This window comes from Capricornis sumatraensis, chromosome 7 (assembly GCF_032405125.1).
Source record: "Capricornis sumatraensis isolate serow.1 chromosome 7, serow.2, whole genome shotgun sequence".
Lineage (NCBI taxonomy): Eukaryota > Metazoa > Chordata > Mammalia > Artiodactyla > Bovidae > Capricornis > Capricornis sumatraensis.
Window position 1 is genome coordinate 48898998 of NC_091075.1, and position 6000 is coordinate 48904997.

Genomic DNA, 6000 nt, shown 5'->3' on the forward strand with positions numbered 1-6000 from the left:
TCTTTAAAGGAAATACTTTCTAGTGAGTGAGTGAGTGTGTGTCCCAACCATTGCACCAACAAGGACACCACATTTTGGTTCTCACTGCCCACTGAGTGTGTTGCTTGTGTGGCCTCATTTGTGATCTGCCTAGCCCTCTCTCCCTGGTCAAATACCAACACAGCTCTCTGAACCCACAGCTGCTGCTTCATGCTTTCCCTGCCTCTTCTTAAAATCAGAGAGGAGTCACTTTTCCCTGGTGTGGTGACCTTCAGCTGGGCTTGCTTGCTCTCAGTTTTTCCTGATTCCTGCCTGGTAAGGGAACGTGCTAAGCTGGGACTGGCTTAGAATTCAAACATGTTGTCTGTCCCCAGAGTCGTTACTGTCTTAATTAAGCCGTAAGACGTTGCTGAGGGATGGGGGGAGCAGTGAATAATCTCTCTTTTTGATTTGCCCAAAGTGTATTTGGCTCAAAATAAAATGCAGGTAAAGGTATATTTCTTTCCCTAAGAGCTTGGAATAATAAAAATATTATTATGCTGAGCAGGGTTCGAAGCAGGAAGATATTTGAAGAATTTGCTTCTGGTTTTGCTCCAGCTGGTCCCAGGAAGGGGATGATGGACAGTTTATGGGTTGGCCAGTCCTTCTCTGGGCTTTGTATAGCTTCCATGCTTGGTGACAATATAGACCAGGTCATAGATTGTTCTGGTAAACAGCTAGATTTTTTTCTTTGCTTCTTATAGAATCTTCTTTTGTATCCTTCATTTACAAATAGGTCAGAAAAAGTAGGGTTTTCTCCAGAGGATGTGTTAACTCATTATCCACTAGCTGTTATTTCGCAGATGTCTGCCAAACTTTGCACTTTATGTGGTACATATTTTATTAGTTTGCACATAGATGGATGTTGGCAGTTACTCAAGGATCTACTCAAAGCAAGCAAATCCTTTACTAACATCACATGTTTATTTTCTTGTGTTCTTTTGTGTCATATTTATATCCCCTCTTGACAGCAACTTATTTTATCATCATCTATCATTTCCTTTTGTCTCCTTAAATATAGAGTGAATTTCCTGCATGGTAAATTTCTGGAAGATTATCTTTTGAAATATGATTGTGTTGATTTGATAAATGTTTTGTAAATATATTTGGAAAACATGAGTTTTATAAATTATAGAGTTTGATAGTAAATAATGAATGTTTCTGACTTCCTGGTGACTGTGTGTATGAAAGTCAGTTATGATTTTTGTCTTATCCCCACTTCCCGAGCCCCTCACGCCTATGCCTCGTCTTTCTTTGTTGCCTTTGTTAGTCAGTATTGATTCTATTTTCCTTTTCTTTAGATTATTCATCATCAATTTAAAGGACTAGTTGTCACTAACTTTTATATAAGCAGCCCATCACCTAAGTCAAATACAATTGTTTGAGCAAAGTGCCTGGGAACAAAAGGGAAGGAGGTTGGAAAAGGGAGTAAAAAGAGAATGAACTTACTATCGACTCTGTGCCAAGTGCTTTACATAAGTTATTTCATTTCTTCTTCACAGCGACCCAATAAAACATATCAGATGCAAGGGATGAGACTCAGAAGTTAAATCTTTCACCCAGGGCCATGCAGTGATGGAGATGAGATTGGTACCAGCCAAATATGGCTTTGGAACATAATCAAGAGAATTCAGCAGGTGAGGGCAGATGGGAGGGAAAAGGATGGTTTGAAGATAATAAATTTCACCCACTAATGAGCAATTAGTTAAAACACATGTAAGGACATATGTTCACCTGTCACACACAGATACACAAAATTAATCTTGGGACTCAAGGATGAAAAAAAAAGAGAGAAATGAGAGAAAGTGTGAAGGTGTGCTGGGATGGTCCAGCAGGAACTTTCTGATAGGAAACCACAGCTGCAAGTGCAGGCCAGTCCCCAGGCAGGATAACAACCCCTCCCTTGCGTCTCTGCATTGGTAGGTGGTTTCTCTGCCATTGTGCCACCTGGGAAGCCCTATGCACACTCCTGTATATAAAATAGATAACTAATAAGGATCTGCTGTATAGCACAGGGAACTCTTCTCAGTGCTCAGTACTCGGATCTATATGGGCCAGGAATCTAAAAGAGTGGATATAAATGTATGTATAACTGATTCACTTTGCTGTACACTTGAAGCTAACACAGTGTTGTAAATCAATTATACTCTAGTAAAAATGAAAAAAAAAAAAAAGGAAATGCTCAATACACCTTTGATGAAGGAAGGAAAGAAAAAAAGGAAGGAAGGAAGGGAGGAGTTCCATCAGATGGCATAACTTTGACTGTATCCTAGCCTCAACATTCCTGGTATTACAGTGCTATCTTCCATTAAACTGATCCTGGAAAGCACCATGCTTAATGACCCCTTCATGGCCTTGGGTTTTCCTGTCATCCAAGGAGATTAATCTCATGTGCCAGCAATGACTGCGGCTGGTCTTGAAGAGCTCAGAAGGCTGGCTATGGCTCTTGGTGCCTCATCCTTGGAGTGTTTGCCTCACAGTTTTTGAGTTTTCCACATACAGTGTAGCTCTTTTTTTGACGCGACAGGTTCTCACTTCCTTGTACCAAAACAATCCCACTCTGGCTGGTTGCTTTTATATGTGTGGAAAAACATATACTTAGGTAAGAGATCCTTTAGAAAATAAATTGGGAAGGATGCCTGAAGTTAATTTCAAAGCTTCTTCCGTAGCTGGCAGCTTTTTCTGCAGATGTGTTCATCTCAGGGATGTGGACACCGGTTTTCTGAGTGTTAGTGTAAGCGCAGTGTGTTTAGAAAAGCAAATCTGCGTTTATCTCCTAATTAGACATTGCTGTGAAACTACGAGGCCCTGGCAGAGGCGATGCATGCTCCCCACTCCTCAGCCAGGCCCCCTGTCACACTCTGTGAGCTGTTACATGTCCCCTTTCAGCTGGGAGAACCCACATTCTCTTGCATAAGTAACATGTCCGAACAAAGTGTGGAAGCAATGCGCTTAGAGCCAACTCTTCTTGGGCACCTAAGTGGTGGACCTAAAACTGCACATCAACACCAAAACCAAATACAGAAGAGAAAAACATGAACCCCTCCACCCCCCATTCCCAGGCCGTAACGCACAAAATGGAATAGCAAAATCCTCACATCTGATCTGAAAATCTCAGACTTCTCTGAAATGGCTGGCACCAGCCCCGAGGAATTCCAGCGCTCCCGTGGCAGAGGTTTGCAGCATGGATAGAGAGGCTGATAGAGCTGGGACAGGATCTGTGAGTCTGGCAACACAGTGACCTTGGGCAGAAGCTTAATGTCACTTGGGCTCCCTCTGGCCACTTCACACATCTGTCAAAGGCGCATAATAACCCATCATCATCTCATGTGGGGGCTGAGGATTAATTAATAAGTGATTGTAAATTACTTGGCACTCCTCAGAGTCCAGGCATTCCATAAATGCAAAGAATCGTTATTATCCTGCAATTCAGCTGGCTCTGAAGCACTAATGACCTCGGGGAAGCTGCTGGAACACACAATGTGGTCTTTGCAGTTTGGAAACCCAAGGTGGAGGGACTAAATGGGGCTTTATTTCCCTGTCAACCCTACTATGAAACAAGACATTCTTCCCCACAAAAATGTCTGCCCTATGGCATTTTATCCCCTAAATTATGAAAACAGGTACCATCTTAGTTTCTGGCTTTGAATTCACAGCGGGAGTGCGGCAGTTCCCAAGGCCAATTCTCAGAGCACCAGGCTCGCATGACACAGAAAACCAAAAGGGCTTTGTCGGGACACCACGCATAATGCACTCTAGTGTGTTAGTGACCTGCAAGGGCTTTATAAGACCATGTTGAATTTTTTGTTTGTTTTTTTAAATTTATTCATTTTTAATTGAAGGATAATTGCTTTACAATATCATGTTGGTTTCTGCCATACATCAACATGAATCAGCCATAGGTATACATATGCACCCCCCGCCCCCCACCCCTTCCCACCCTTCTAGGTTGTTACAGAGCCCTGGTTTGAGTTCCCGGAGTCATTCAGCAAATTCCCGCTGGTTATCTATTTTACGTATGGTAATATGTTTCCGTGCTGCTCTCTCTACTCTCTCCTTTCGTCCCAACCTCACCTTCCTCCCCTCTGCCTGCATCCATAAGTCTAGAACAGGTTGAACTTTATTTATCCTACTCCTCAAATTATTGGATAAAATCTAGTAGATGTTTGTAAAAATTGCACCCTCCAGTCTGTGTGCCACCCTGATTGGAACGTGACTTTGAGGCTTTTCTCATCAGTGGGTGGTGCTGTTTCCGTGCCTTTGAGTCTGGGCAGGCCTGGTAACATACTGTGGCCAACAGCATGCGTCCAAAATGACATTGTAACAGTTCTGAGCCTGGGCATCAGGAGGTTTTGCAGCTTCTATTTCCACAGTTAAAACCCTGCCAGTCTCTACAAGATCCAGCCCAGGCCCTTCTGCTGGGTGATGAGAGAGCTGTGGGCCCAGCCAACTACCAGCCAACAGCCAGAGCCATCCAACTTAGTGGAAAGAAGCCGATCACAGAATGTGAGAGCGACCAGTGGTGCACAGCCCAGATCGTTGGGCTCATGAGCCCAGATAATCCAATAGTGTTGCTTTAATCCACTAAGTTTGGGGTGGTTTGTATGCAGCAATAGATTCATAAAACAATAGTGGCATCCATTTTAAAAATCCTTATACTACTCCCAGGGATACAAATTGGAGTTACAAGTTGGCAATGCTTAGACTAGCATTCGGCCGGATTGGCTATGATCAGCTCAGGATCTTTGCTGCCTCTCTGTCCATTTTTTTTCTGTGTTTGGAGGAAGAAGTAGGGACTTATATGCCCCACAGTTCCTGTCCTCATATGGTTCTGGGATATATTTAGCCAACCAGAACCACTTGAATGAGATTTGGAAAGTGAATGAAAAGAAGCTATCGTCCTTGGGTAATTGTGAGCAGGAGTGTGGGCAGATGCTGGTGTGAACTTTGTAACAGCTTCTGGGTGAGTGCCTAGAAATCATCCCCAGGGTCCTTCTACTTCTGGGTTTATGAACTCAGGCAGTTTCTTCCCCAGACCTTTCAAGGGTGTGTAAACCTCTGATGGGGAGATTTCCAGTTACATTTGGAATTAGAATGTGATGACAGCTATAAGGGCATTTCTAGGGTATAGCACATGCCTGTGGCTGATGGCCCAGGGGAACCACATTCCAGCCAAAAGCTCTACTTTGCTATCTTTTAAAAATAAACGTTTACTAATGTATTATAAGGGACTTCCCTGTGGCTCAGAGGTATAAAGAATTCTCCTACAAGGCAGGAGATATGGGCTCAATCCCTGGGTCTGGAAGATCCCCTGGAGAAGGAAATGGCAACCACTCCAGTGTCCTTGCCTAGAAAATTCCATGGACAGAGGCTGGTGGGCTGCAGTCTGTGGGCATCACAGAAGACTCAACAAAATTTAGCAACTAAACAACAACAACAATTATAAGAGATTCAATTTGGTAACAGCCAGATGTTAGTTGGTGATGGACAGGGAAGCCTGGCATGCTGCAGTCCATGGGGTTGCAAAGAGTCAGGCACGACTGAGCAACTGAACAGAACTGAACTGAACAGCCAAATGGGAGAGATGTTGGTAGGAAGAGGGAGCTTCTGTGCCCTCCTGGGGCACACCACCCTTCCCAGCACCAACCTGGAAGCTCTTACTAGTTCAGTGCCCTAGGGACCTTTCTGGACATTTTGCCTCATTTTACTTGTGTAAAATGGGAATGACAATTTTTATCCTAAAAAGTTGTGAAGAAAAGACATGGTCCAGATGTGCAAATCTGTGGGACATGGTTGCTCTCTAAACGGCACTTGTCTATTTGTTCAGGCCAAGTCCAAATGTTCAATTAATGGAGCCTACGTTACTGAATTGTACGCTTCAAGTGGCCCCATGTTTCTCCCTTCACTTTTCTATTAAACATGACACATTAGTATATCTCAAGGAATCCTCAGTAACTTCCCCAGTATCTCTATTGGCCTCTC